A 20,781-nucleotide genomic window follows, 5' to 3' on the forward strand; every position below is an offset into this window, starting at 1 on the left:
AAAGTAAAGATCAGCATTGGAGTAGGAATAAATAACAAGTTTATTAATCACTCATGAGTGGGACCACGTCCACATAGCACTCTCAAGTGCTGGCGGAGGTAGTACACTGGCTTCACAAACCAGTGCCCTTTAAATACAGGTTTTGTGACCGCTGAGCCTGCTCCAGGCGAGGTCACCCCCACGCGTCACCGCTGTTGCCGCTGCCTGCCTCCTGTTCTGCCTGTCTCGAGCGACCCAGCCGCCGCTGAGCCGCCCGCTTGCCAGATTCTTTTCCCGCTGCTGTCTCCCTGCGGCCCCGCCAGCCCATTCGCCGCTCCCGCCACCCAGCTGACCCGCCCTCCCGGATTCCTCCTTAAGGGGACAGCGCTGACCACGAGGGAGTGACCGCTGAGCCTGCTCCAGGCGAGGTCACCCCCCACGCGTCACCGCTGTTGCCGCTGCCTGCCTCCTGTTCTGGCTGTCTCGAGCGACCCAGCCACGTCTGAGCCGCCCGCTTGCCAGATTCTTTTCCCGCTGCTGCCTCCATGCGGCCCCGCCCCCCCGCCAGCCCATTCGCCGCTCCCGCCACCCAGCTGACCCGCCCTCCTGGATTCCTTCTTATGATGCCCACGCGCACGCGCAGCGCGCCAAAGGCAAGCCCGTCTGCGCCCGTCCGTGCCTGGCCTGTGCCCAGCGCCAGGACCCCTGGCCCTCGCCGATGCAAGACGACCCGATAGACCTACGACGCCGCCGCCCTCAACGCACTCAATGCCGGCCGGAACCCCGCCTGCTGCCGGGCCACCCCGAAACGCATCCACGGACCCTTCACCTGCAAAACCTGCAATTTCACCTGCCTCTGAACCTGCACCGCACCCGCCAAGTCAAACACCAGCAGCAACCACCTCAAGTGCATCCTGCTCAACACCCGCTCCGTCCACAGACACGCCGTGGAACTCTGGAACCTCCTCGACACAACATCACCAGACATCGCCTTCCTCACAGAAACCTGGATGAACGTCTCCTCAGCCCCCGACATCGCCATCGCCATCCCAGACGGGTACAAGATCATCAGGAGGGACCGCATCAACCAGACATCGCCTGGAGGCATCGCCATCATCCACAAGAACACCATCCGCATCACGACCGATTCCAACGACACCTTCGTCACCGCGGAGCACCTCCACTTCCAGATACACACCGACCCAAAGACGACCCTCAGAGGCACCCTTGTCTACAGACCCCCGGGACCACGCACACAATTCAGCGAAGACATCACGGACTTCATCAGCCCGCACGCCCTCCCCTCCGCCGACTACATCCTCCTAGGGGACCTCAACTTCCACCTGGAGAACAACAAGGACCGCAACACCGCCGCCCTGCTGGAAAACCTCGCCAACCTCGGACTCAAGCAACTGGTCAACACCCCCACCCACTACGCCGGCCACACGCTTGATCCCGTCTTCTCTTCCAGCCAGCACATCACCTTCAGCCACGCCACCGGACTCCACTGGACCGACCACTGCTGGGTCCACTTCAGCTTCAGAAGAACCACGACCCACCACCACCCGCAACAGGCTCCTCACAGGAGCTGGAGCAAGATCACCGCCGACCAGCTCACCACCTCCCTCAGCAAGAGCCCACTCGCCAGCACAACGGACCCCAACAAAGCAGCCCGCAACTTCACACAGTGGCTGACCGCCTGCGCCGACGACCTCGCACCACTGAAGAACCCTCCCAGCAGACCCAGAAGCAAGAAGGCCTCCTGGTTCACCGGCGAACTCCAGGACTCCAAGAAGAACTGCCGCACCCTCGAGAAAGCCTGGCTCCGCGACCAGACCACAGACAACATGACCGCCCTCAAACAAGCCACCCGCAAGCACCACCAGCTTATCCGCACCACCAAGAAGAAATCACTGAAGGAACGACTGGACAACAACGCCCACGACAGCAAGGAACTCTTCAGCATCGTCAAGGAGTTCTCCAACCCCAGCACCGGCAACAACGACATCACTCCATCACAAGATCTCTGCGACTCTCTCACCTTGTTCTTCCTAGCAAGATCGCCGACATCCACAACAGCTTCGGCGCACCATCCACGCACCCAACCGTCGAACCAACGCCCCCCACCGCCACCCTCCGCACCTGGACCACGGTGACCACCGAAGACACAGCCCGCACGATGAACACCATCCACTCCGGATCTCCGACCGCCCCTGCCCCCACCACGTCTTCAACAAGGCCGACTCCACCATCGCACCCCAACTCCGGAACATCATCAACACCTCCTTCGACACTGCCACCTTCCCGGAGAGCTGGAAGCATGCCGAGCTCAGCGCCCTACTGAAGAAACCAACAGCGGACCCCACCGACCTCAAGAACTTCCGCCCCATCTCGCTCCTCCCTTTTCCTGCGAAAGTCATCGAGAAGATCATCAACAGACAGCTGGCCGCCTTCCTCGAGACGAACGAATCCCTCGACCCCTCGCAGTCCGGTTTCAGAGCCAATCACAGCACCGAGACCGCCCTGATCGCAGCCACCGACGACATCCGAGCCCTGCTCGACAACGGGGAAACAGCGGCCCTCATCCTCCTGGACCTCTCCGCAGAGTTCGACACTGTCTGCCACCGCACCCTAGTCCAAACCCTCAGCAACATCGGCATCCAAGAGAAGGCACTGGAGTGGATCATCTCGTTCCTCGCCAGAAGAACACAGAGAGTTCGCATTCCCCCGTTTCGATCCGAGGCCACCGAAGTCATCTGCGGCGTACCACAAGGATCTTCACTCAGTCCCACCCTCTTCAACGTCTACATGAGACCTCTTGCAGCCATCGCACGCCAACACAACCTCAACATCACCTCCTACGCCGACGACACCCAGCTGATCCTCTCCCTCACCAGGGACCCCGACACCGCCAGAACCAGCCTACACGAAGGGATGAAAGACGTCGCCGAGTGGATGAAGAACAGCCGCCTCAAACTGAACTCAGACAAGACGGAAGTCCTCATCCTGGGACCATCGCCCTCCGCCTGGGACGACTCCTGGTGGCCTCCCGCCCTGGGCACCGCTCCCAAGCCAACAGACCACGCACGCAACCTGGGCTTCATCCTGGACTCTTCCCTCTCGATGACCAGACAAGTCAACGCCGTCTCCTCATCGTGCTTCAACACCCTACGCATGCTCCGCAAGATCTTCCGATGGATCCCGACCGAAACCAGGAAGACGGTCACCCAGGCACTCGTCATCAGCCGACTGGACTACGGAAACACCCTCTAAGCCGGAACCACAGCCAAGCTACAGAGGAGACTCCAACGCATCCAGAACGCCTCCGCCCGACTCATCCTGGACATCCCCCAGCGCAGCCACATCTCCGGCCACCTGAGGGACCTGCACTGGCTCCCCGTCAACAAGAGGATCACGTTCAGGCTCCTCACCCACGCACACAAGTCTCTCCACGACCTGGGCCCCAAGTACCTCAACGACCGACTGACCTTCTACACGCCCACCCGCCAGCTACGATCTACTAGCCTCGCCCTCGCCGCCGTACCACGCATCCGAAGAGCCACCGCTGTAGGCAGATCCTTCTCCTACCTGGCGGCAAAGACATGGAACTCCCTCCCCATCCACCTTCGACTGACCCAGGACCATCTCGCCTTCAGGAAACAGTAGCGCGCTATACAAATGCTATGATTGATTGATTGATTGATTGAACAGAAATAGGAAGAACAAGTTTAGGAATAGTTATCAGCAAACAAGGGTAGATAAAAACGACATGGTCAGCAAAGTGAGAGGGGGAGCAGAAGTGCTTATGGGAGCAGTAAATGATTGGCAGTTAACAGATGTGCGGGCAGCTACACCTCCCAGCACGTACATTGTTTTTAGCTGAGTAAGGAAGTCAACTAAAATAGATAGCACAGGCAGAAAAAGATGAAAGAATTACGAAGGAAACTTAAATGGACACCACAGCCAAAATGACTGCAGCTCATGCCAAGTAAAATATTACACGTTTGCCACAGACGGCATAAGCTAAGGCCTTTTCTTATGCTTTAAAAGGGGTAAGATAAATGTTATGCATATCAATTAGCATCATGTTGCTGACTTCTTGATCTATTGCTAAACGGGCATTTACATTTTGGACATTTGTTTTAGATGGTAGACAAGTAGTACAAGTGGAAAAACAGAGGGAACAAAGCATCTGTCTGGTCGACTACTGAGACATCGATTGCAAGTTTTTCCCTACTACCACCATAGAGATTTAACAATTACCTACCTTTTTGGTAGGTTTGGGGAGCTAAAAGCACAGGTGGTAGAAGGAAGACTATGTAACAGGTACCAGACCGGCCTGGAGGTAGGAAGTAGTATGCTCTAGTTCCATAAAGTGCAACATAATGCAAGGAAGCTGCTTTGACCTCTCGTAGACATCTGCAACACTGCAGTACAGTTACTGTGGCCCACTGGCACATCGCCTGTACTTTGTACACAAAGGGGGTCAGTGGTCATGGCAACAGAGATAACAAGGGGTCCATTTCCTTTAGCCAACCTAGAATTTGAATACACATAGTTTGTTGCAGCATTTCTTTTACTATATTTTTCCAATTCTAAAGCAGTCCCTTTTGCTTGTCTGTCCCCATCTTCGTTGGGGTAACAGACATTGTTCATTAAAGGCATGTAGAAGTTTGAACCAAGCTGGGCATGAGCCATTGTGAGAGAATGGCAGCGGTGACAACTAAATTCCTTTTATGTTCTGATAAGAAGGAATCTTGCCACAAACCCAACAGTTGGTAGCATTGCTTAGCTGGTGTGTCTGATGCAACATTTGAAGAAATTAATTATTTCTCAGATTATGCCGGTATCCCTGTTCATGTTGCGGTAAATCAAAATGATGATGCTCTTTTGCAGTAAGTGATGTAACAGTAATGTTAGTGTAAGGAGGCTCCAGGCATTACTTCCTCCACTACCCACATTACAGTAGCAATGATGGTGTAATAGATCCAGGCAGGTTCCGCAGGAGCGTCAGGAATCCGAAGACAATTCCACAGCCTTCCCCTACGGCCTTCCGACTCTATCAAACACTAGAGTATCGAAAGACTCGCCAGGGGAAAACAGGGAGACAAAACAAGGAAAGGTGGGGGCGAAACAAAAGAAGACTTGACTGTAATCTTCTGCTGGAATAGGACAACCCACTGTGAGGAATTCAGGAGAACGTCGGGCTGCAAGAAATATATGTTATCTAACAACAGCTTCTTACTATACACAAGCCTTATGTTTTTCTATATCAATATGACCTACCACCAATGTTTTGTCTGATGTTCAGGACAGGTGTACAGGAGGGATAGGAATTCGTCTTGAGCTAAAACTATAGTAATGAAACAAGATTGAGTGATAACTCTTTTCCAACAATAAACATATACTGTATTTTCTTAAACAAAATACTCTCACTTGTTTTGATGCACAAGACTGTCCAACGTATGCAGTACTCAACAGTACACTAGACAAGCATTAAAATGCCAACATCAGCACAGGGCAATGGAATCTACAGAACAAAACACATGAATGAGAACCAAGGATTATCAAATTTCTTGAATAATAATTAGGCAGCGCACAGCGCTGTTACCGTGATTCTATGAAGAGTATGTGATATCTTGCATCTTGATTTGAATCCACGCAAGTGTCCCCAAGCACAGAATATAACGGGCCCAGATGATCGATGATAAGGGACCAGCTGTAATCCAGTCAAGTACGGAATGAAAGGGAATTACTGGAGTCACCTAAGGCGGAGGAAAGCCTAGCCAACAGGCGAATGGGGTGCAAAATAATCTAAATACCTAAAATAAGGAAAAAAAAACCCAGGCCACCCGGCCCAACAGCGGAGACAAAGCCCGGCCGTCTGGCGGAGTAGCTGAGAGAAGACAAACAAAGGAAAGAAGCACTTGCTAAACCCGACAGCGGAGACCAAGCCTGGCCGTCAGGTGGAGCAACACCCAAACAGGTAAATGGGGGGGCAGAGATTCGTCGCCCGGCTGGACGGCGGAGACCAAGCCCGGCCGTCGGGCGGAGCAACTAACGAAATGGGAGCAGAGCAAAAGCGCCCGGCCGGACGGCGGGGACCAAGCCCGGCCGTCGGGCAGAGCAAGTAACATGAATGGGAGCAGAGCAACAGCGCCCGGCCGGACGACGGGGACCAAGCCCGGCCATCGGGCGGAGCAAGGGAAGGGGAGAAGAGATAGCGAGCTCCAACAGTGAGGCAAGCGGGAGCGTAGCAAACCCTTCCAGAGCACGAAGTATAGAAAACTTCCTTCTAGGTACACTAAACGAAGGAGGACAAAAACCGGAAGTCAGGCACTTGTAACAGGACGGAACAGGAACATGGAGCTAGACGCAAGAACGTAAAGCGTCGCTCCCAGGGCTCACTACTGATTTATAGTGGCTTGCTCTTAAAGGGACAGTACATTGTACTTCTCGGGGCATGTATCTCGGGGCATGACAGTATACTCCCCCCACAATTCCCTTCCCCTGCTTTGGGTTTGTCTGGATGCTTCTGATGGAATAATCGTATCAGACGAGGTGCATGTACATTTGACACAGGTTCCCATGTCCGCTCCTCTATTCCATAACCCTTCCAATGGATCAAATATTGAAGGTTTCTCCCTACAGTTCGGGAATCTAGGATTGCCTCCACCTCATACTCCTCCGAGTCCTGAAGAACCACAGGGGCAGGTCTTAGGGGTAATCGGGTACCCGGTTCAACCGGCTTCAACAGCGAAACATGGAACACGGGGTGGATCTTGAATGAAGGGGGAAGTTCCAATTCCATGGCCACCGGATTGATCATCTTCACCACCTTATAAGGGCCAATGTACTTGGGGTTGAACTTGCGTGGACCTCCTAGAGCTATGTATTTAGTGGAGAGCCACACTGCATCACCTGGCGTGTAAATGGGTTCTAACCTCCTGTGTAAGTTGGCCCCTTCTGTGTACCTCACCTTCGCCATCTCAAGACAGTCTAATGCATCCTTCTGTACTTTATGTAGTCTCTCCAATCTGTCAGAGGCAGCGGGAGTGGAACAATCAATAGGGGTCCCTGAAGGTAACAACTTTGGGTGATACCCATAAGAACAAAAGAAGGGTGTGGTGTTGGTAGATGAGTGTGGACTGTTGTTGTACGAAATCTCAGCTAGCCATACAAACTCATTCCAATCCTTCACGGAGTGCAAAACTTGATTACGTATGTATTGCTCAAAACACTGATTAACCCTTTCAGTTTGTCCATCTGTCTGGGGGTGATGGCTTGAGGATAACCTAACCTCGATCTGGAGCAAAAAACACAAACACTTCCAGAAACGTGACACAAATTGGGCACCTCTGTCGGAAACCAGGATGGAAGGGAACCCATGGAGTCGAATAATCTGTTGCATAAATACAGAGGCCAGTTCACTTGCTGTGGGCAACCCCTGTAATGGCACGAAATGAGCCATCTTCGTGAACAGATCAACCACTACTAACAAGGTGTTATTCTTCATCTTAGTGAGAGGCAACTCCACTATAAAATTGAGAGACACAGTATGCCAAGGACCAGGAGGAGAGGCTAGTGGCATGAGGAGGCCCACAGGATTAAGACGTGATACCTTAGTCTGAGCGCAAACGTGACATGTCTTTACATAGGATTCTATGTCTTTAGCATTTCAGGCCACCAAAACCAGTCTCTCAAAGCCTTGGTAGTTTTCTTTATTCCTGTATGGCCTGATACCGGATGAGAGTGATACCATTGCATAGCCTGTTCCTGCAACTCTTGAGATGGTAGAACCACTCCCCCCTGGACACAAACCAATCCTCCCCTTACAGACGTTTCTCGGGATCCCACCAAGGACATCACGTCCACTGCGGCCTGACTGCTCTGTACCTGGGCTATGAAATCCACTTCAGTTGACATTCCTCCTATGATACTGGGTCTGGGAATAATGTATGGTTGTTCCACAACCTCTGTGTGGGAATCAAACCCTAACTGTGATAGAGCATCTGCCTTGCCATTTCTTCTTCCTGGTCTGTATTGGACTGTGAAATCATACTCGCTGAAGAATTGTGACCATCGCAATTGTCTCATAGAAAGGGCCTTGGCGGACTTAATGTATTGTAGGTTGCGGTGATCCGTATACACCACCGCCGGATATCTGGCCCCTAGTACATACTGCCTCCATTCTTCGAATGCCTTTTTTATGGCTAGAAGTTCCTTATCTTCTACTGCATAGTTGTATTCAGCAGGGGTGAACTTATGTGAATAATAAGCCACAGGATGGCACTCGCCCGTTCTTGTATCGATTTGGGACAGTACTCCTCCCACTGCCACCTGCGATGCATCCACCTCTACCACGAAGGGAAAGGCTGGATCAGGATGTCGCAGAACAGGGGCACTGGTAAAGGCTGTCTTCAGAAGACGAAAAGAAGTCTCAGCCTCTGGGGACCACACAAAAGGAACTCCTTTCTTCAACAAGGCTGTGATAGGCACCACAAGTGTAGAAAAATCTTGTATAAATCGTCTGTAGAAATTAGCCAGACCCAAAAAACTCTGAATTTCTTTCACTGTACGAGGAGCTGGCCACGCCAATACTGCTTCCACCTTGGTGGAATCCATACGAAGACCCCAAGGAGAAATGACATACCCCAAAAAAGGAACTTCTTGTGTGTGAAAGGTGCATTTCTCTAGCTTGCAATACAAGCGATTTTCCTTTAATCGTTCTAGTACATTGCGTACATGCTGTACATGTTCCACCATAGATGGAGAAAAAATCAAAAGATCATCTATGTAAGCAATGACATAAACGTCCAGCATCTCCTTCAACACTTCATTTATAAAAAACTGAAATGCTGCAGGAGCATTGCAAAGCCCAAAGGGCATCACGAGATACTCAAAAAGACCGAAGTTGGTACAAAAAGCGGTCTTCCATTCATCTCCCTCCTTGACCCTCACAAGATGGTATGCGCCACGTAAGTCTAGCTTGGTGAAGAATTGGGCATTGCGGATTCGGTCAAGGAGAGAGGCGATCAGGGGTAGTGGGTATCTATTCTTTATCGTGACGTTGTTCAGCTTTCTATAGTCGATACAACAACGAAGACCCCCTTCCCTCTTGGGTATGAAAAAGAGAGATGACAAAGCTGGGGAACGGGAAGGTCTGATGAAGCCCTTTTCGAGCATGGTATCCAAATATTCCCGTAAGTACACATTCTCTTTTTCTGTGAGAGCGTACACCCTACTACATGGAATTCTGGCCCCTGTTTCTAGGTCAATACGACAGTCATAAACCCTATGTGGAGGGAGAATGTCGGCTTCTCTGACATCAAAGACTGTCTGCAAGTCGTGATAACAAGATGGTAGTTCTGGATCACCCTTTTTACTTGTGAGTTCACAGGGTACCTTATCAACTGAGGCTCCTACCGCTTGTGCCCCTGTATCTTGGGGAAAAGTTATCCTAGAGGTTTCCCAGTTTATATCAGGATTTTGGGATCTCAACCAAGGAATACCCAGGAGCACCGGGAATTGTGGGGAACAGATAAGATCAAATCTTATTTCTTCATGATGTTTTGGCTCAATGGTCATGTGTAGGAATGAGGTATGATGAGTTACCGGACCTGATACAAGTGAGCTGCCATCTATTGTGGTAACATGACTGGCTATCTCTATCTTAGTATAGGGTATCATGTTCTCTTTGGCCCATTCCTCGTCCATATAGTTCCCTGATGCACCGGAATCCACCATTACTAACACATGTAATCCATGTTCTCCATGAGATAAAAGTGCTGACACATAGAGATGATTTGTGGGAGAGCGATTGTAATCTGAGGAAGAGACTGTCAATCCAGACCTACCCGGAATCCTTGTCTCACAGGATTCCAGGCTTCCTAGTTTCCCGAATACCTAGGGTTTGTGGGTTTAACAGGACAATCCTTCAAAAAGTGCCCTGCCTTCCCACAATACAAACAGAGTCTAAGTGTCCGTCTTCTCTGCCTTTCCTCTGGCGTAAGTGGTCCCCTCACTATGCCTATCTGCATAGGCTCACTCTCTTCACTGGGTTTTTCCACTACACTCTTCCTTTCTCTAAGAGGCAAATATCTTGCTTCATGTTTACCCCTCTCTATCTTTCTTTCCTGGATGCGATGATCAATCTTAACCACCAAGTCAATCAAATCAGTACAAGAGGTAGGTAAATCCACTATCTGTGAGAGAGCATCCTTTAAGTCTTCTCTTAAGCCCTTATAAAACATGGTACTGCGTTTTTCTTCTGGCCAGTTGGATTCTACTACTAGCCTACGAAAGGAGGTAATATAGGCTACAAGATCTTGGTTGCCTTGTTTCAGACTCAGTAATTCTGTATCTGACGAATGGGTGTAGACATGTCTGTCGAACAATTTACGAAACTCCCTCCTGAAAGCAGTGTAGCTATGTAAAAGGGGATCATCTCTGTCAACTAACGGTATGGCCCAATCCGCAGCCGCCCCACTGAGAGAGGAAATCACAAAGGCCACCTTCGTCTGTTCAGATGGAAAACAGTTAGCTTTACAGGAAAATGAAGCTGACACTGACTAAGAAACGCTGCACACCTGGCTGCGTCTCCTGCATATCTTTCAGGGGGTGCTAGTGGTATGGAAGGAGGTGTGGTAACTTGAACTACTGAAGGACCTCCCACGTGGCCCCTGCTGTTTGTTGTCGTTGTAATGTGTCTACCCTAGATATCAGCGCCTGAGTCTCAACCTGTAAATTCCCTAGCATACCAGCTACATCTGATAGGGAAACGGTCTCTAGATCCATGACGCTCGGGCAGAACAAACCACGTAGGCTTTACGTTCTGTAATGGATCCAGGCAGGTTCCGCAGGAGCGTCAGGAATCCGAAGACAATTCCACAGCCTTCCCCTACGGCCTTCCGACTCTATCAAACACTAGAGTATCGAAAGACTCGCCAGGGGAAAACAGGGAGACAAAACAAGGAAAGGTGGGGGCGAAACAAAAGAAGACTTGACTGTAATCTTCTCCTGGAATAGGACAACCCACTGTGAGGAATTCAGGAGAACGTCGGGCTGCAAGAAATATATGTTATCTAACAACAGCTTCTTACTACACACAAGCCTTATGTTTTTCTATATCAATATGACCTACCACCAATGTTTTGTCTGATGTTCAGGACAGGTGTACAGGAGGGATAGGAATTCGTCTTGAGCTAAAACTATAGTAATGAAAAAAGATTGAGTGATAACTCTTTTCCAACAATAAACATATACTGTATTTTCTTAAACAAAATACTCTCACTTGTTTTGATGCACAAGACTGTCCAACGTATGCAGTACTCAACAGTACACTAGACAAGCATTAAAATGCCAAAATCAGCACAGGGCAATGGAATCTACAGAACAAAACACATGAATGAGAACCAAGGATTATCAAATTTCTTGAATAATAATTAGGCAGCGCACAGCGCTGTTACCGTGATTCTATGAAGAGTATGTGATATCTTGCACCTTGATTTGAATCCACGCAAGTGTCCCCAAGCACAGAATATAATGGGCCCAGATGATGGATGATAAGGGACCAACTGTAATCCAGTCAAGTACGGAATGAAAGGGAATTACTGGAGTCGCCTAAGGCGGAGGAAAGCCCAGCCAACAGGCGAATGTGGTGCAAAATAATCTAAATACCTAAAATAAGGAAATAAAAAACCAGGCCACCCGGCCCAACAGCGGAGACAAAGCCCGGCTGTCTGGCGGAGTAGCTGAGAGAAGACAAACAAAGGAAAGAAGCACTTGCTAAACCCGACAGCGGAGACCAAGCCCGGCCGTCAGGTGGAGCAACACCCAAACAGGTAAATGGGGGGGCAGAGATTCGTCACCCGGCTGGACGGCGGAGACCAAGCCCAGCCGTTGGGCGGAGCAACTAACAAAATGGGAGCAGAGCAAAAGCGCCCGGCCGGACGACGGGGACCAAGCCTGGCCGTCGGGCGGAGCAAGTAACGTGAATGGGAGCAGAGCAACAGCGCCCGGCCGGACGATGGGGACCAAGCCCGGCCATCGGGCAGAGCAAGGGAAGGGGAGAAGAGATAGCGAGCTCCAACAGTGAGGCAAGCGGGAGCGTAGCAAACCCTTCCAGAGCACGAAGTATAGAAAACTTCTTCTAGGTACACTAAACGAAGGAGGACAAAAACCGGAAGTCAGGCACTAGTAACAGGACGGAACAGGAACATGGAGCTAGACGCAAGAACGTAAAGCGTCGCTCCCAGGGCTCACTACTGATTTATAGTGGCTTGCTCTTAAAGGGACAGTACATTGTACTTCTCGGGGCATTCTCGAGGCATGTATCTCGGGGCATGACAGATGGCAACTGACAAAGTTAGACCAAGAATGCAGATTGTACATCCGTTGCACATCGCTGCAGCGATCTACTTCTTCTTAGGCGAGCTCATTTTTATTGGCAAACAACAAAATAGATGATACCCTAAGGTCCTGGGCAGGCTTGGGTTTCATCACTAACACTGAGACGAGTAGTCACTAGTAGGCTACACCCCTTTGTAGTCAGTATTTAACCACCCAGGACAGTGGCTCAAACAGTCTCTTTCGGCGATGAAATGTCTTTCTTCCTGGATTGAAGCAGATATCTGGATATACAGGGATCGTGTGGTCCGGGTAGACTTCCTCGGGTCCTTCAGGTGACGCAGCACGCCCTTTCTCGGCAATCAGATAGCGTGGTGATCTGTCAACGCAGCTGGGCTTACGAGGGCATGCAGCATGGAATCGCCAGGGCGCAGATCGTAGCCTTCACCTTGCGACCTGTTTCCCGTAATAGCTGATAAATAGAAGACAAGCTGTCAGTTAACTGGGACAAATAGTCACTCATCAACACATGGGGTACATCATGTATAGGACGAGGCTTTGGGACCCCCAAATATTCATGGGCCTCCTAAAGACTATTTCATGTGTTGTAAGGCCAGACCGTGTATGTGATATCGATCTGATGGAAAGCAGAGCTGGGTCAATGCATCAGGCCATTTTAAAAACGTGAAAGACTGTATTTTAGCCAATTTCAATTTCTGGGGGGAGTTGTAACGCTCCACCAGGCCTCCTGATTGTGGGTGAAAAGCAGCATGACATTTATGCTTCATTCCCACCCCTTTCATGACATATTCTACAACTTGCCCATTGAAATTAGGTCTGATGTCCATTTTTAGAACTTCAAAAGGCGCAGTTGGTGTCACAGCGCCATGATCCTGCCACTCCTGAAAAAACCAGCACTCGACCCTCTGGTCCATGCCAATTACAGACCTATCTCCTTACTCCCGGCTCTAGCGAAAGTGACTGAGAGGTTTGTTCACAGATCGATATCTAACTTCATCGAGGAAAACGATCTGTTACATAACACCCAATCCGGTTTCCGTGCGAATTTCAGCACGGAAACTGCGCTCCTCGAAGTCACAGACGCTATCCGGGAGGAGCTGGATGCTGGAAGAAAGGCGGTATTGGTCATGCTTGATCTGTCGGCGGCATTCGACACCGTTCCCCATGCACTTCTCCTTGCTAGACTCTGGGATTTTGGCTTGCAGGGAACAGTGTGGAGGTGGCTTCAATCCTTCTTAGCCGACCGCCGACAGACAATCTGGGCTCCTCCGTACTCCGCTGAGATGCCGCTGCTAGAAGTGGGGGTTCCTCAAGGGTCCATCTTGAGCCCCCTCCTTTTCAACATCTTCATGGCTCCTCTGGCAGCGGTCGCGGAGTCTTTCGGTGCCCGGATTGTCACCTACGCTGACGATACCCAGCTCCTGTTTGTGAGCAACAGGAACGGTCTGTTTAACGACCAGCAGATCAGAGGCTGTCTGAGTGCGGTTTTCGAGTGGTTAGGACACCATGGACTGAAATGCAACTCCGACAAGTCGGAGCTGCTCTTTTTCGGGTGCACCTCCGAGCCGGACTGGAAACCCTGGTGGCCGCAGGAGATGTCTCCCCCAGTTAGCTCATCCCAAAAGGCCAAAAATTTGGGAGTGATCATTGACAATGACCTTTCTTTTGGACCACATATTTCCTCTCTCACTGGGAAATGTTTTGGCATCCTACGGATGCTACGTAAATTTCTACCTTTAGTATCCATTGAGCACAGGAAAATTATTGTCCAGGCACTGGTGGGATCCAGACTGGATTACGCCAATGTCTTATTTCTGGGGCTTCCCAAATACCTGGTCAGGCGTCTTCAAGTCGCTCAGAATTCTGCAGCCCGAGCGGTCTTTGGTCTCCCAAGAAGAGCTAGAGCTACTGCTCTTCTTTCGACCTTACATTGGCTCCCGGTTGATAAAAGGATTCTTTTTAAAACTTTGACTACGACCTACAAGGCCTTACATGGCATCGGTCCAAAATATATTTCCAATCGTGTGTCTTGGTACCAGCCTTCCAGATCTCTTAGATCTGCTGCGCTATCCAAAGTGAAGGTTCCCATTATTAAGCGCGCCAGAGCAGGAGGTCGGTCCTTTCGTTATCTAGTTCCTCGTGCCTGGAATGACCTTCCGATTTCTCTAAGACAGGCTTTTAGCCTGATGTCCTTCCGAAAGACCCTTAAAACATGGCTTTTCCCTTAGACCGCTGCTGTTTTTTTTCTTTATGCGTGTGTTACAATTCCCTTCAGTGTTATGTTTCTCCCTCTCTTAGTGGGTACCTTCGAAAAAGCGCCGGGATGCTCCAACTGGAGTGGCCGTGCGCTATAGAAGCACAAAAATAACATAACATAACATAACATAACAAACCCTCCTATTGGAGTTTGTGTTCACTTTCCAGGATTATACTGGAGACAGACCAGACAAGACTGGACTATCTTTTTAGCAGTGCCAGCAATATCAGGATGATCCCAAACTTGCATAACTTGTTTTGCTATTGAGTAGGGGTGGGCGTCAAGTTCCGCTCCGCTCGCGGAATTTGTGATATTTTGACATTTTTGCGTTCCGTGGAGAGGGCGAAAATGTCAAAACTTTCGCAAGCTGCAGCGAAACGGAAATATTTTCTTGTTCGTGCTATAAAAATGCGTTCTCGCACACGCGGTAGCGACTTACCGGTTCCCTGCATTCACCGACGAGTTTTCCTATCCGTTTGCGTGCACCACTAGATGTTGGATTGTTGGTAGCCAGTCGCGCTATCCCACGAGAGTTTGTGATCGCGAACACGTCATTCGACCCGGAACAGGAAATAAGCATCGCGAGCAAGATAGCCGCGCCCATTAGCGAACGCATGGGCAAGTTAGAGATACATTTCTCCAGGAGCATGTAAAAACACATCGCGAACGGGTGGTAAAAGCAATCGCCGCATCTTCGTGAAAGTTCTGCGTGCTCGCGGACATTTTGAGCAATTTCGCAATAATTTGCGAAAGCCAATTTTGCAAATTCTGCCCACCCCTACTATTGAGGATGTACCAACATGTGCCGGCCCATGTGCCATGTGAATCAAGGGATATAAGTAAGCTGTGGCTAACTTCCTTTTTGTCATATCTTTATTCCTTTAACAGTCCTCATCAATCAGTGTTCCCTCCTCAGACCATTGATCTAGTTCATCAGCAGAGGCAGATTGTCGCATGCCCAGCACTTCCTGCCTGGCATCATGCCAACGTTCAGCTTGTGACTTCACCACATACATGGAGGTGGTGCTTCGCTGCATTGCGGTCTCACGAGCTGTGTGATCCGCAAATGCATTTACCTGCTCCTATTTTATCAGTCACTTTCTTGTGTGCACTACATTTAACAATTGCTACTTTCTTAGGATAGGTTAGGGCAATAGGAAGATTATGCATTAATTCTACATGCACTATCTGTGTCCCATGTGAGGTGAGGAAACCCCTTTCTTTCCATAAGCGACCAAAATGATGTACCACCCTGAATGCGTGCTGTCTGTAAAAATATTGACAAGTAAGTCTGTACTAAGCTGACATGCTCTTGTTAGTGAGTGTAGTCTGGAGTTCCTAATACTGGTGCACAACAAAGAGCTTGGCGAGACTGTTGGAAGGCATTCTGACATTCAGTAGTCCATGGGAAAGGCATCGGAGTGTCTTTAGTCAAAAAGGGCCAACAAAGGTTTAATAATGTGCGAAAAACTGGGAATCCGCTGTCTACAAAAAAAAAGTAAGGCCAATCAGTGCACAGACATCCTTCTGAGTGCGGGGTACAGGAGTGTCTAAAATGATCTGAATGCAGCCTGGTGTGAGTGCACATCCCTCCTTAGACAGGAGGTGACCTAAATAGGTAACCTGCTGTCTACAAAATTGTAATTTCTTTCCAGAGACTTTGTGATGATGGGAGGCAAGAAATGATAACAATAACAGTGTTCCTCGTTTACACTAGGTAAGGACGCCAAAACGGCATCCTCATAGACAAGACAGGATCTCTCAACCATGCACACCTTCCAGAGAACAACGTTTTGTAGCACGAAAATATGAAAATAAGAATCTGCAAGGACCTAATCAAAATAATCAAACATTTGATATTGATTTTGTCTATCAAAAGTATTGAGTAATTTGGTCCTTGTTTAACTGCTTCAAATCTGGGGCGAGCTCCTGTACCTTCCCTGTTTCCTAAATTCCCTGGGCGTCTTCTCACACTACCCCTTCCCCGTTGGTACTGCTGACTTTGCAATAGAGGGCACTCAGAACGTCACTCCCCAGTCTCTTTACAATAAGCACACTGATCAGGGGACATATTTGCTCAAGGGAGACGGGGCACCCCAGGTGTATACACTGCACGTCCGCCTCTTCCACCTCCCCTAAATGGTGGACCATATACTTGAGCCAACATAACTTTTGTCTTTTAATTCTTTTAACCTTTCTATTCTCCCTGCCTTCGCTTCCTGTTCCTGTCGCTCATAATATTGAGCCCTAGTCAAAAGGGAAACTGGGGAAGATGTGGTCAAAGAACTTTCACCGGCCTTTAACCTCTTCAATACGGCGGTTATTCAGCCGCAGTGCTAGACATTAGAATCGCGGGCGTGGTCGCGACGGCTCCTGGCTGCCATGAGCACACGCCCACCGTAACTCATGACGGCTGGGAGCCGTTGTGAGCATGGAAGAAATTAAGTGACTAGCTATTTCCAGTAATATATTAGCGACAAATTTATCAACAAATGGTTACCAGTATCATCGGCCAATGACTGACCACTAAAATCATGGAATGTTTCCTCAAATCTTGAAAAGAAATCAGAAATTAACTCATCCTTTTTTCTGTTTAGAGGACGCTAACGTAGTCCAATCTATTTTCTTAGGGGTTATGAGAGTCATTAACTTAGTCACAATAGCTTTAGGAAGATCTAATATCTCCTTCTGAGGTTTCTGCGCAGGCTCCCTTTCTGCATCTATTTGTTCTAAATGTTCACAGTTATCACTATATGCTAAATTGTCATCTATTTTACGTATTGTTCTCCACATATCAGGAGGCAAAATAAGCCCAAAGAACATATCAATATCTGGCAAGGTCATAGTGCAGGAGCTAATGGCTCCTTCCACCTCTTCATAGAAGACTGCAGCATTTTTCCGGGGGTCGGGCAAAGCAGCTTTAAGAGCCATCACATCAACTCTACTCCAAGGAGTATACACCCAATTATATATAAAATATCCCTTTGCGTCATTTGAAGTTTTATCATCACTTGTTCCCGCACCCTTAGGAGGAACATACAGGGGTACAGCTTCACGCTTAGGTTTTACAGTAACTGTAGTACTACTGGTTGTAGCCTCTTCCACCGGAGCATCTTCATTTTGTGCTTGAGATTAAACTACTTCCATACCTCTCTGTTTTCTAGCTAATTATTTCTCTTTTCGTAAACGTAATGTTGCGTCTCGTATTTTAACCACTCGTCTAATCATATCAGATAGGTTTGAAAAAGGAAATGTCCCCTGTGTTGATCGTTTGTAATCAGTATTTATATCAGCTGGCTCAAGTTCCTGAGAAATTTGTCTATAATCAAATATTACCTCCCAAACTAATTTTTTCTAAAAAATAAAATTACTCTGCACTGTTCCACTGTTGAACCATAGTTACAATGAGCGATGCCGCATGAGATCGACGAGCTTCCTCCCTAGCCGCGGTTTTAATTAATCTTTTTCTGCTCTAGTCAAAGTAGAGCAAGTCTGTTGCCCATCTTGTTTATCTTGTTCTTTGTCGTCTGAAGACAAATGCTCGTCGTCAGAAACCTCAACAGGGGCACTTGGAGTGGGAAATGTATACGAGGGTGGTGGTCGCTCTAATAGGATGCAATCATCCTGAGGCATATTAAGTATGGGATAAATAGGGCGCCTAATAGGATACGGGCCATTTACCTCTAATCGATGTTCCCTATCTTCTTTTTCTATTTTTTCCTTCTTTTCTTTATTTTTTTATTCTAGCACTTTTTGATATATTGTTTTTCGTTGTTTTTTTCTGCTATGGCTTCTGCTCTCTTCACTCTCTTTTGCACTTCTTTCTCCCAAAAACACATACAATCAAACATATCCTGTCTACTTTTTCTTTCAAATAAACTCTGCTCTACCTATTGAACCTTTTTAAAATCAAATGACCCATTCACTGGCCATTGTAGATCAGAATCTTTTTTTGTGTATTTGTTTCACAGTGGACCGTACATTATGGAAGAAATACCATATTTGACATATATGTCTCAATTAGGTGTCCCCTCTGGGGGAGCCGGCGGATTTTTTTCTAAACTTTGTTTGGTACCACCAGAACAGCAACACCACCTACGGAGTGTGTTGAGAATAGGCATGCTTAAAAAATGTATGTCTGAACAAAGCTTTCAATGATTTAATTGATGCTCGGGATGAAGCAGAAGACAAAAAGATCATCAAATATCTCAAATTTAGTAGGTGACGGAGTGAAGAAAGTGATAAACAAAATACCAAGAGGCAAATAAATTTCATACCCTCAAATTAAAGAAGGACTGGACACCAAATTCAATCCGATGCAGAACGTCGACTATGAAAGCTACATCTTCAATCAAGATAGACAGAGAGCTGGTGAAAGAATGGACAAATTTGTTGAAAGACTTGGAATGCTCATCAAACACTGTAAGTTCAATGAGTTCAATGACGAAGAAGCCCTTCGTTCCGATATATCAAGAGTCAACCCTTAAAGGTGTTTAATTCTCCTCAAGCCCTCTTTTGTGATATAATTGCCAAAGAGGGCATCGGATATGGCGCTGCCCCCTTCCTAAAACCACCATCTGTTTAGATGTTGCCAAGAAGCAGAATATTGGCGCCAGATGGACTGTCTGGATCGAAGCTTTAAATGATTTCATTGATGTGCTGGATGTGCTGGATGAAGCAGATGACAAAAAGATCATCAAATATCTAAAATATTTAGAAGGTGAGGGAGTGAAGGGAGTGATAAAGAAAATACCAAGAGGAAAAGAAGTTTCATACCGTCAAATTAAAGAAGAACTGAACACCAAATTCAATCTGATGCAGAATGTCGACTATGAAAGGTACATCTTCAATAATGAGACACAGAGCTGGTAAAACAATGGAAAATGTGTTGAAAGACTTGAAATGCTCATCAAACACTGTAAGTTCAATGAGTCCAATGACAAAGAAGCCATTTGTCTAAGAGCCATAGATGGTTGCCTGTCTCATTCCTTCAGGCACTGAATGCTGAGAGAAATGCTCAGTGTGGAGTGTGTGCCTATGGCAGCCAGAGCTGAAGAACATGCCGGCAAAAAAGCTGCTGACATGGAGGCCAGAGAAGTCTAGAGTGAATCGGCATTGAGTGTTCAAGGCAGAAAAAAACACAAGGTAGAAGGCTGCAAAGTAATGACTCTGAAGAAAAAGAAGCTGTGTTTTCGATGTGGATTTTCCTTTCCACATGAAGGTAAACATCCCGCCATTGTGCTGATTTGTAAAGGCTGTGTGAAGGAGAACAATTTTGTACCCATTTGCAGCGCGAAGGAAAGAGCAAGTGCGTCACATCACAAAAACAAAATGGATGTCAGAAAGGCCCAGAAGCGTTCCAGTCGTGCCCACCGAAGTAACTGGCAACATAAGTTGAGGCAAGTAGAAACTGAAAGAGGCTGTTGTAATCTAAGTCTTTGTCAAGAAATTCTTTGATGTGGTGTGTGATGTCAATGCTGGTCACTGAAAGACGTGCACATGCAGGTTTGGCATCCTGCAAGGAAGAATTCAAGTTGAAAAAGGATCAACAAGTGAAATCATGAAAGTCCTCTGGACACTGTGCCAAAATCAAACTGGAGTTCAATGGCTGCTTTATACCATTCATGATAGCCAGTAGTGCGTTGATAAACATTATGCCAGCTGAAAAGTACAATGAACTGTCTCCGGTGCCCTCTCTCAGTATACACATTGACAGCCTTGCATCATTGAAAAGTCAAGGCTCATTTATGTTGGCTATGAAACATTTAAAAGACAAAGATACAAGCCTCAACTGATGGGCCCTTTATTGAGTGGCTGTCTACTCAGTTTCGGCACCGCTGCTGACATGGGACTAATTTCTGTGAATTACAGTATCAATGCACATCACAACATAGTGAATCAGTTTCCGTCAGTATTTCATGGGTTAGGAAACTTAAGGCAATGAAAATGCTACTCCACATTAGTGAGAACATTCGTCCAGTTGCTCAATGACAACATTGAACTGCATTTCATCTCCAGGAGGTTGTTGTAAAATAAATTGAGACTTTGCTAAAACTTGATATCATTGAGCACGCTACTGGTCCAAATCCGTGGGTGTCGCTGATAGTGGTGGTACCTAAAAATGACAGTGGAGGGTCCGTGCAAATTTGTGCTGCATACGTCAATCAAACAAGGCA

Source organism: Lissotriton helveticus, chromosome 11 (assembly GCF_964261635.1).
Source record: "Lissotriton helveticus chromosome 11, aLisHel1.1, whole genome shotgun sequence".
Lineage (NCBI taxonomy): Eukaryota > Metazoa > Chordata > Amphibia > Caudata > Salamandridae > Lissotriton > Lissotriton helveticus.